The following is a 12,403-nucleotide window of genomic DNA, read 5'->3' as shown; positions in this document are numbered from 1 at the left end:
AAACTGTCTCAGAGCCTCTCTTCCTCAGCAGCTGCAGAATCCTCTAAATGATTGCTTTCTCTCCAGCCACCGGGAGATAAATTGTTCTTCACGCATTCACCTTACAGGAGCGGGGTGCTTATTTTGAGAGGAGAGTATACCCTAACTTTCCTCAGATGAAGCAGCACAGCCTTTGAAAGCCAATTTTTAAATTTCTTTTCCTTTCGAGTGACTGACCGTTATGAGAACCCGCTGCTCTCGCAGAGGCCTGGAGTGCAGTTCCCAGCACCAGGGCAGGTGGCTCTCAACCACCTGTAACTCCAGTTCCAGGGGTCCCAACACCCTCTTCTAGCCTCCAAGGGCACCCAGTGGTAGACTGCCTTCAGTTATTTCAAAGTTTATTCGATGAACATGGGATCTCACTCTGTAGCCCAGGCTAGCTACAAACTCAGACTCGTGATCCTCCTGCCTCCACCTCCTGAGCATTAGAGTTAGGGATGTCCACACGATGCCTGGTGTGAACGGTCACACCTAGGGCTTCATGAGTGCTAGAGCTCTTGCTCGGATGCTCTTAAGTTTTAATCAGACACAGAATTGGAGCATGGGAAGTTTGTACATGTGTTTCCAGGAGAGTATCACTTAATCAGCCTTTGCTACAGAAAAAAGTGACATTTTATGATAAACACACACACACACACACACACACACAAGAATAGCAACTAGCCAGTGTGGTGGTGCACACCTATAATCCCAGCGCTTGGGAGGCTGATGCAGGAAGGAAGACTGTGAGGTCAAGGCCTGCATATCGAACCTGAGGACCTAAGCTACAGATAAGATGCTGTCAGGGAGAGAGTGAGTGCTTTACAACTATAAATCTAACATTTGGGAGGCTGTGGCAAAAGGATTCAAAGTTTGAGGTTAGCCTGAGCTACATAACAAGTATGGGCCAGCCTGAGCTACATAACAAGTATGGGCCAGCCTGAGCAGAGGAGTGAGATCCTGTCTCTCTCTCTCTCTCTCTCTCTCTCTCTCTCTCTCTCTCTCTCTCTCTCTCTCTCACACACACACACACACACACACACCTGAACTAGGGCTGGAGACAGAACCTGGTGTGCGGTTCTGAGGACTGGATCCCAGCACCAATTTCCCATCAGGCCCCACACACTTTTATAACTCCAGATCCATGGGGTGGAGGATGAACAGGAAGATCACTAGGGCTTGCTGGCTTCAGCATACCCAAGAAACGACAAGCCCCAGGTTCAGGGAGAGCCTGCCTCGAAAGGAATGCGGGGAGATGATAAAGCAGGGCATCCCACACCCCTTTCCAGCCTCCATGCATGTGCGCAGGGGCACTCACCGACACACGCAGGTGTGCACACAGCCACATGTGTGTGTAAAAAGGGAGATCTTAAACACTAAAATAACAGCAACGCAATCGGTTCAAACACCTTTCAAGGGCTGGCAAGCACAGATGTCAGTGTAGTTTCCCCGTATGGATCATTTTTTTTTTTTTATTTTGTGTGTACGAGTGTTTTGCCTGCATACAAGTCTGTGCACCACATGTGTGTGCCTGGCAACTCTGGAGGCAAAAAGAGCGTGTTGGACCCTGAGAAAGTAGAGTTACGGACAATTGTGAGCTGCCGTGTGGGTGCTGGGAACTGAACCCAGGTCCTCTGGATGAGCAGCCAGTGTTCTTGCCACTGAGCCATGGTTCTAGCCCCTTATCTCCCTCATTTCCTGCACCTCTGGAGCTGCACATGCTTTCTCAGACTAAACAAGGACTGAAAAGCCATTGTCTTGGTGACTGGTGACCCCAGGCTCAAAGAGGCCATTTCATCTCTCCTTCTCATGCATCTTCCCGTTACTTGGGATTTAAACTCTTCCAGGAGGAAACCAGTTGGAATCGGGTAATGTGAATACCCTCATTGACTACACAAGGCGTCATGGTATCCCTCAGGAACCAGGTTGTCACTTGGAGCATCTACTATAGAGAGTCTTGACCCTTGTGGGATCAGATAAGATGATCTGAAAGGAAGGGACCTCCCCCATCAAGCCTCTCACTGGTGCCACAGTTCTGTCTGGCATCGAAGTGCTCAACCTTGCATGTGCACAGTGGAAGCAGGTAAGGAGGAGGCCAAACTGAGGGGAGGCAGGGCCATCGCTCCAGATCTGTTTCCACATCTGGAAAAGCAGGTGTCCCCGTCATCGCCACCTAACAAGCTGCCCCACCTTTAGCAGCCGTCAGCGACTGCCATCTGTTGGGTCTCGTGGTGTTGTGGGTTTGCATTCAGCTCGGGCTCAGCTGACTTCTTCTGCCTCCACGTGGCTTTGACTGGATGTGCACACAGGCAGACTGGTCTGCAAGGTCCAGCAAGGCTTCTGTTGCATGGTTGGAGCTTCATTGGTGACGAGGGGACACAAGGGCTATTAAGCATAGCGCCTACCATGTCCACCATCATCATCACCCCCGTCATTACTGCGCGTCCACGGCCATCAGCACCATTACACCTGAATCACTTCCACCACCACCATGACTGCTCCATCACCATCACCCTCCATCATCACCACCTTGACCACTTATACTGTACCAACATCACCTCTACTGCCACGATACACACGTGGCCTCTCAAGCATGGGGGTCTCATGATGTCAGACCATTATCATGGTAGCTCAGAACCCTGGGGACAGTGCTCAGGAGCCATTTTCAAAGGCTCTGTATATCACTTTTCCATAAGTCATTTGCTAAAGTAGTCACAGGCTAGCCCACATTCAAGGGAAAGGAAACATATCACACTCGTGGGTGAAGAGTCCGTTAGAGAATCTGGGAAGATGCCCCAGTGGGTAAAATCCTTACCATCCAGGCATAAGGAGCAGAGCCTGGATTCCCAACCCCTTGTAAAAGCTGTACAGGCTCAGCAGCTGCTTGCCATCCCAGCACTCACGGAGCAGAGACAGGCTATCCCAGAAGAGCTGGCTAGCCAGACTAGCCCAACCCATCAGGGAGTGCCAGGGTTCAGCTAGAGACTGTGCTTTAGGAAATGAAATGGAAAATGGTCAGGAAAAACAGCCAGCACCAACTTCAGCCCTCCACATGCACGCATACACCATATACACACTTAAGCCACACACATATGAGTGCACAGACACACACATGCACAGCACACACATACATAAAAAGGAGGAGGAGCAGAAGAAGGAAGAGGAGGAGGAACCAGGGGGTCAGGAGGAGGAGGAGGAGGAGGAGCAGGAGGAGCAGGAGGAGCAGGAGGAGCAGGAGGAGCAGGAGGAGCAGGAGGAGCAGGAGGAGCAGGAGGAGCAGGAGGAGCAGGAGGAGCAGGAGGAGCAGGAGGAGCAGGAGGAGCAGGAGAAGGAGGAGAAGAAACGGGAGGAGCAGCTGCTGCCATCTGCGTGTTCCACAGCAATAGAGCTTGTCTGCAATCTCTGGGGATGTCGTGTGCAGAGACTGCTGAGACCTGAGGCACACCTGCTGCTAACCTGGAGACAAGCTAGCAGACACACATACTCCAAAGTAAGTTAAGGCAGCTGAACCGGTGAGCAAAGGGTCAAGGAGACTCCGCCTCAAAAAAATAAATGGAGAGTGATTGAGGAAGACGCCCAACAGTACTCTCTGACATGTATGTTCACACATGACATGTACTTGTGCACACACCCAAATGTTACACATCACGCACACACAAATACATGAGTAATGAATACAAGATAATAAAATGGAAGGCGTTTCGGCTGGAACCGACTCTGTTCGGCCTTCCTGCTTTATGAAGAAGGCTCAGTGACGGACTTGCTCTGGGTTAAACCTCCCCTTGTTTAACCACAGACCCATTTACGTAAAACTGTGCTGCCCTGTGGAAAATGAGGCCTAAAGGTTTTCACCAGTGCTGGAGAGATGGCTCTCGGTTAGGGGGAGTGAGGCTCTTCCCAGAGGACTGAAATTCACCTCCCAGCACCCATATCAGGCAACTCACAAGGTGTAACTCCAGCTTTAGAAATCCAATACCCTCTTCTGTCTGCACTCACTGGTGTGAACACCCCCCACCCCCCACACACACACTTGAAAATAAATAAAATTTTGGAAAACATTTTATTAACTATGCACGAGGATCCGGTCACGTGTGTTTATAATTCCTGTGCACTTACTGTGCACACACTAAGCAATAGTCTGTTCTTACCTATAACTTTGTTTTTCCTTCTTTCTTCAAAAAAAAAAAAAAATTTACAAAGAAACGAAGCCTTAGAAGTGAAAATAAAGTCAGCTTTAGTCCTAGCTCTGGTTCCATCGTCTCTTGGCCTCCCCCAGAGGCAGCTAGCGCTCATCGTAAATTTAGTGTCACTCATTAATTCTTGGCTTTATATTTTTCCTACATATATGTGTGATCACAAATACTGTGCAATATTGTTGCGTGCATCTTAAACATTTTGAAGATGGCGGCCTATTTTCCCGAGACACTTGTTTTGTTAGGTTGATTCCTTGTGCCAGCACAGGAGTGTGGACACCCTTTTAAAGCAGGGCCGGGGCTGGAGGGACAGCCGCAGGGAAGAGTGCATGCTGCTCGTGCAGAGGACCTGGCTTCCCTTCTAGCACCCATGACTGGGAGCCTCACAATTGCCTGTAACTCCAGCTCTGAGGGATCTGACGCCGTCCCCCGGCTTCCGTGGGCACCTGTACGCATTGCACAAACACCCACCTGTGTATATAACTGAAAAGAAAATAAAATGTGAAAGTGTAAGACATGGGGTCCTGTTGTACAGCTCAGGCTGGCCTGAACTCACGAGTCCCCCGTCTCTGCCTCCTGACCACTGAGATTATAGCAGTGTGCAGTGCTAATTTTAAGCTGAATTCTCATCATACGTAGACTCTGGGGTTCATTTGTCTGCTCCAGCACTGAAGACTTCCTCTCCCTCCTGATTCTCCTTAAGCAAACCATTACGATACGCACAGGCACAGATCCTGGGGTTCCTCTGGAGCACATACCTGGATAAAAAATTGCTCTTCTCATTTTCCATTTTATTGCACACTGCTAAAGTTTTCTCCAAAGCAGATGTGCCAATTTACAACCCCAACGGCTCCTTGGGGTTTCTCTACATCTTCACAGACTGATACTGTTCATCTTTTTACGTGGTTGTTTTATTAACCTGATTGGTGGAAAATATTTGCTCCTGTTTTTATTCTTGTTTTCCAGATTGCTACTATGGTCACTCACTTCTTCTAAGGACTGGCTGATGATGTAGTTCCCGGGTTAGACTTTTCACTCGTTTTCTCGTTGCATTATTTGTTGTTTTTCTATCTGTTTCTAGCACACCTTTGCACCCTCAGGGTGCCAGTGCTTTGTGCATCATACACAAGCCTCGCTCTCACTGACCGACTGTCTGCTGTTACGTGTGTCTCAAATACATCCACCCGGTCCGCGGCTTGTTCGATTTTGTTCTTACTGCCTGGTGGTACAGGAAGGTCACATTTATAATTCTGTTATGTGATTTTGTGGTCTGGTCCCCAGAAACCCTTCCCTATCAATAGACAGCATAAAAATCTCCCGTGTGTTGTTCTGTATTTTCTGTTTTCATTACTTCCCTCACTGTAGCAAAAACATCTCTGACCAAAGCAACTTAGGGAGGGCGCGGACAGGAGCCCGAGGTAGCTGCTTAGCTGTGCCTGCAGCAGGGAAGCAGAGAGAGGTGAATTCGGGGGCTCAGCTCACCTCCTTTCCATTCAGGCTAGGACCCCGGCTCGTGGGACGGGGCGCCTGACTTCAGGGTGGGCTCTCCTGACTCAGTTAATTAAAGCTCTCTGGGAACCACTCTCAGAGATGCACCCAGAGGCTGTTTCCACAGTCAGTCTAGGCCCGGCCAGGTTGGCAGAAAAGATCAAATATCAATATGTTTTAAAATTCTCCATCTCATAATTAGCCTTTAAACCCCCAATGCGAACCTCAGGGAGTGGTCTGAAATGCTCATTTTATTTTTCCTGTGTGGGAAGTCATGCCTCCTCACACTTTCAGCCAGTGTGCTCAGTGGTTTTTCTCCACTGATTTTACTCTAATGAACATTCGGTAGAATGATTCTCCGGGAGCTCTTGGCCGCCTGGGGCTACATAGTAAGACCCTGTCTCATACAAACAAATAACACTCATTTTAGACAGATAAACAAGTAAGCAACGGAAGTTGTTTTTAAAATAAGTGGAGGATGTTATTTTGCTTTTGTTTTGTTTTGTTTTTGAGATAAAAATCTCATCATGTGTCCCTAGCTGGTCTGGAACTTTCTATGTAGTCCAGGCTGGCCTTGAGCACTCAGAGAATCACCTGTCTTAAACTAAGGATTGTCTTATTTTATGTATTATATGTAATATATTATTATAAATAGTAGTGAGTGTGGTTGGTTCCACTGATTTTTAAATATCACAACACCTCCACATCTCCACCCCACTCCTCCTGCCCCCACCCTCTCTCCAGCTCCCCAGCCTTACAGTTCCCCACAGCAATCCGCAGCTCCTCTTGCTGCTGTGTTTGCAAATCATTAGCATCAATTTGTTAGTGTTTTGTGGAAGATTTCTGTACCTGTGCCGTTTGGAGTATTTTTTTTTTCTGATGTTGTCTTTTCTGGTTTTGTTATCAGTATAATGACAGGCTCATAAAATGATTTGGGGAAATGTTCCTTCCACTTCAGTCGCCCAGAAGAGACTGTTTAGAATCGGCGTTATTTCTTCTTTAACTAAGTGGTAGAGGCCATCACTGAACAGCCTGAGCTGGGAGCTTTCTTTACTGTCTTCTTTCCCTTGATGTAGAACTATTCAGGCTACCTTTTCATCTTGTGCGAGCTTTGGTGTTTTATGGGGGTTTTCACTTGAATTTTAGAATTGTTCCCCAACAGGAGAACTTTTGAATATATATGTAGAAGAGTTTCTGTTTTCATTGTTGGTTGGGTATTTTGAAATAGTTGTTTGTTTGGTTTGTAGTCCATGGAGCCTCACTCTGATGCCCAGGCTGCTCAGGGTTCTTGGTTTGTTGAGGCAGGGTACTTGCTACGTCCTCTGCTTTAGGATTTTTACTTGGACAAATCTTTGATAAAAATTTGTCAGCTTAACTGATCTTTATTAAAAACAACACAACAACATGGAGGTTTAATTTTGTTTTGTTTTTAATTTCACCTCATTTCAATTCTTTGTTATTATGCTTCACTTTAAGTTTTACTTTCTTTATGTGCTTGTCTGTGTGTGTGCTGAGTGTATGCAGTACCCCCAGGCGGCCAGGAGAGGGAGTGAGATGCCCCAAGCTGGGATCAGGCAGTTGTGAGCTGCCTCCCCTGGGTGCTGGGAACCATACTCAAGTCCTCTACAAGAGCATCAAGCACTCTCACTGCCCAAGGCAGCCCTCCAGCCCTGATATGCTCTTCATTATGCCAGGGTCAACTTTACTTGTTTGTTTGTTTGTTGAAACAGGTTTTCTCTTGTAGCCCTGGATATCTTGGAGCTCCCTCTGGAAACCTGGCTGGTCTCAAACTCACAGAGATCCTCTTGCCTCTGCCTTCCAAGTGCTGGGATTAAAGGCATGCACCACCACCACCACCCTGGATTTACTTCTGTTTGTTTGTTAATTTTCTTTCTTTTTTTGTATTTATTTTGATGATGCTACTGGTTCTTGTTAGCTTGTTTTGGCTTGGTTTGCGTTTTTGAGACGGGTTTCTCTGTAGCACTGGGCTGGGTGGGCATCAGCACCCACCTGCTTCAACTACAGATGCAATGTGATCGGGAGCCTGTGTTACCCTCCACTGTGATGAAACGGCATCCCCTCCACCAGAGCTAAAGTAGACCCTTCCTCCTTCAGGTCGCCTCTTGTGGGTGGTGATTTTTGCAAAGTGACTAATACAGATTGTTTTCATAGTGCGATGATAAAGTTGAGTGGTTACAAAAATAGTTACTAATTGGTTCTTTTAAAAAAAATTAACTGTGTGAGTGAGTGTGTGTGTGTGTGTGAGAGAGAGAGAGAGAGAGAGAGTCTTTGTGACCCACGTTGGTGGTCAGAAAATGGTCTCTGGTGTTAGTCTCACTTTCTACTTTTCTGAGAACAGGCTCTCTTGTGGGGTGCTGCACTTTGTAGGTTAGCTGCCCCGAGTGTATCTGGGGACTGTCTGCCTCTACCCCCCACCTCATCACAGTGGGGCTGGAATCATACACTACCACGCATGGCTTTAAGCAGGTCCTGGGGTCCAAACTCAGGTCCTCATGTTCCATGCTTTCCTCATGTGGCCACCTTTCCAAGTGCTCCATAAGAAAACCTTCAAGAAGTCTATAATCCCAGCGTGTGGGGTGTGGAAGGAAGAGGACCATGAGCCTGAGGTTGCTCTAGTCTATACCACAGCAAGATTGTCTTAAAACAAAACCCCAATTCCCAAACCCCAAACCCAAACAAACACAGTTGCAGAAACATTCTAGAAGATTTAGGCTTCACATCTGTTTCTCCCCTTGAGTAGTCACCCATCTTCTCAGCGGTTTGGCAGCAGAGTCGACTTTCAAAGCTCATCTCTGTAGCTGGAAACCAGCTGGTGCTCAATAAATACTTGAATAACCGAGCCAGAGAGCAAATGGGTATTTGGCAAGGTGGCATATTATAGCACGGCCTCTGAAAATGCACATGGGCTGTGCGGGCGGGGACTGTGCCATGTTCCCAGGGCATCCCAGGGTCTGGAGCTCCGTGCTCCGAGTGGCTGATCCTCAAGTGTCTGCAGAACTGACTTGAGTATGCACACATTTTATTTCCCAAACATTGGCCACCATTTTCTCAGGTTGCATCTCAGCAACCAGCCAGGGAAGATGGAGCAAAGGGGAGGCTATCTTGTGCCTCCAGACAGACGTCCCTGGGAACAGAAATGCCCTTGTCTTGGAACGGTGTGGATCCAAACAGCAGTGTGGGCAGCGTGTGACGTCAGCTAAACCATTGTGCCCCCTCGGAAGCCGGCCACAATCTCTTCCACGCGACCCTGACAGCACACACCGTCCTTGGCCTCGACAAGTCCCATCTAGCAGCCACCCAAGACGTCCAAATGCTCGAATTTGCTTCACCCCTGCTCTGTTAGGGTTTTATGGCCGTGAAGAGATGCCATGGCTGCAGCTACTCTTACAAAGAAAAGCATTTAATTGGGGCTGGCTCACAGTTTCAGGGTTCAGGCCATTATCGTCATGGCAGGAAGCACGGGGGTGTGCAGGCAGACATGGTGCTAGAGAAGGAGCTGAGAGTTCTACGACTTGATCCTCAGGCAGCAGGAGACTGTGTGCCACACTGGGCGTAGCTTGAGCATAGGAGACGTCAAAGCCCATCCCCACAGTGACACACTTCCTCCACCAAGGCCATGCCTACTCCAGTGGTCCACACCTCCTAATAGTGCCACTCCCCATGGGCCTATGGGGGCCTTTTCAATCAAACTCACAAGTCTTGAGGGGCCATTCCTATTCAAACCACCACACCCCCTATATTATAAGTGTGTGGGTATCTAAATCAAAATGACTATCAAATGAGGTCTGGTGCATCTATAACGTATGTGTGTGTGAATGTATGTATGTGTGTGAGTGTGTGTATGTGTGTAAAAAGGGTGTGTTCTTTCTCTCCTCACTGGTCACTCATCAACATAATGTCCAGTGGGCTGGAGACACGCCTCGGTTAGCCAAGTGCTTGCTAGCACGGATGCATTCCGTCCCCAGCACCACAGAAACACGACATGGAGGTACACGCCTGTAATCCCAGCACTGGGAGGTGAAAGCGGGTGAGTCAGGAGTTCAAGGTCATCCTCAGCTCCATGAAGACCCGCCTGACTGGAGGACAGCTTGAGCCATGTGTGGCTCTGTCTTAAAATGTAAGCAAAAAGAGTGAGGTCCAATGCCACCCCCTGCCAGGAATTCTTCCACACATGGTGACACTATGACAGCTAAAACTGACACATCTTCCAAACCCAGGCCGTAGCTTGTCATCGCTAAAAGGCAGGTAAAGACACACAATCTAATCTCAGCTCTTCAGTGTGCGAGTGTGCGTGTGTGTATCTGTGTGTATGTATGTGTGTGTGTTTGAATGTGTTTGTGTATGTCTGTGTGTTAATGTGTGTATGTGTGTGAGTGCATGTGTGCGTTTGTGTGTATGTGTGAGAGTATGTGTGTAGGTGAAAGTGTGTGAGTGTGTATATATGTGGGTATATATGTATGTGTCTGTGTGTGTGTATGTGTGTGTGTTTGTTTGTGTTTGTGTATGTGTATTTGTGTGTATATGTGTGAGTATATGTGTGTGTATCTGTATGTGTATGTGTGTACATGCATGTGTGTACATGAATGCATATGTATATGTGTGAGTATATGTGTGTGTGTATGTGTATGTGTGTACATGTATGTGTGTATGTGGGTGAGTGTCTGTGTATGTGTGTGTCTGTGTGTATTAGTGTGATGGTCTATATGTGGAGATCAGGGAGCAGCTTGAGTGAATTTGCTCTCTCCCCCTGCCACATGGGTCCCCAGGACTGAACTCCAGTCATGGGCATGGCAGCGGTCGCCTTCACCGGCTGGGCCTTCCAGCCTCTTGGGCAGCTCGTCTCTAGCCGTAGGACTTCTTACCCTAGCTTGATGCTCAGCCTTTCTCTGAGATGGAAGAAAAGTCCTGTCCCTCCTTCCAAGAGGGTAGCAGAGAGCTCTCTGCCCTGAATCGCCCTCCTGAAGTGTTCATGGGCTCGGTCTTCCCTCACCCCTTTGTGCCTGCTGTCACACCCATTAAGCATGCCCTGTGGTGCTGCAAAATCTACAGTTTTCACACTCACAGTTACCCACATTTTAGATTTCTTGCCCCAGAGTTATTTTAGAATTTCCCAAGAGAAAAGGCCACATCTTCTATGGTGACGTAGAAGAAGCTTCTGGCAGTCTGGAAACATCCTCTGGTTCATGAGGGCAGGGGCCATGCAGAAGTACACTTTTACCGGCCCGTGTCGGGCTTGTGACCGCTCAGTCTGACTGTCGACTTTATTAGATTAAGAAAACGCTTAGAGGTGGACCAAGAGCATAGCTCCATTAGAACCTGAGCTCATGTTCCAAGAACCCACGGAAAGCCGGACAAGGTCATGCGCATATAACCTCAGAGCTCACACAGTGAGGTAGAGGTGGACATGGGGGATCCTCAGAAGCTTGTGGGCTAGCCTGGCGTACACCATAGAAAACACGAGATGCTTTCTCAGTCAAAGTGGAAGCCAAGGATGGACACCTGAGGTGGTTCTCTGATCTCCACGTGTGTGCTATGGTATACACACACCTGCTCACACGTACATGTATGTGTACGCATGTAAAACCTCACAGGCACTTCATACACACACACACACACACACACACACACACAAGATCATTAGTGAGGTGAGCTTGTGTGTATCTGTGAGAGTTTTCCCAGAGAATGTTAACTGAAGAGGGGAGACACTGATTGCAGATAGGCTGAGAGGATGGACTTAATAAAAAATTTTAAAAAGGGGGCGGGGGAATCTGGGTATGGTGACACATGCCTATGATCTCAGCCCTTAGAACGCTGAGGATCAGCGCAGCTTTTAGGCCAGTGTGAGCTACGAACCAGGTTCCAAACTCACCTGTGCCTTATAGTAAAACCTGCTCTCTCTCTCTCTCTCTCTCTCTCTCTGTGTGTGTGTGTGTGTCTCCTTCTCTCTCTCTCTCCTTCTCTCTCTCTCTCTCTGTGTGTGTGTGTGTGTGTGTCTCTCCTTCTCTCTCTCTCTCCTTCTCTCTCTCTCTCTCTCTCTCTCTCTCTCTGTGTGTGTGTGTGTGTGTGTGTGTGTAAGGAAGCCAATGGTGATGGACAGTGCTGTCAATCTGACAGAATCTGAAGTCCCCTGGGAGACTTTGTGTTGTCTGTAGAGGCTGATCTTGACCACATTAGCTGATGCCGGAAGACCCATCTTAACGGTGGATGGGGCCACTCGCTGGGCAGGGAAAGCAAACTGAGCACCAGTTTTGCAACCAGCCAGGCCCCTGCTCCTCCCACCATGCCTCTTCTGGCCTGCTGCTGTCTTCCCTGCCATGATGAGCTGTAGGCCAAAATTAACCCTTTCTCCTCTAAGTTGCTTTTCTGGGTATTTCATCACAGCAGCAGAAAAGGAAGTGAGAAACCAGCTGAGCCCTGGCATCCCCCTTCCTTGCTTCCTGTCTGCCAAGGTGTGAGCAAGCAGCTTCACACTCCTGCCTCCACAGAGTCACACCTGCTTCTGCTTCTTCCTTGCCACAATGTACCCCTCAAACTGAGAGCCAAAAAAAGTCCATCCTCCCTATGTTGCTCCTTCTCAGCCATTTGGTTGAAAAGTAACTGATAACACACTCTTCAGTGTCTGCCTGTGACTCCACCACACCTAAAGGACAACACAGCGGCATGCTGTGTGCTTCCACTGTGTC

This window comes from Meriones unguiculatus, chromosome 15 (assembly GCF_030254825.1).
Source record: "Meriones unguiculatus strain TT.TT164.6M chromosome 15, Bangor_MerUng_6.1, whole genome shotgun sequence".
Lineage (NCBI taxonomy): Eukaryota > Metazoa > Chordata > Mammalia > Rodentia > Muridae > Meriones > Meriones unguiculatus.
The sequence above is the reverse complement of the archived record's forward strand: the minus strand, read 5'-3'. Positions refer to the sequence as shown.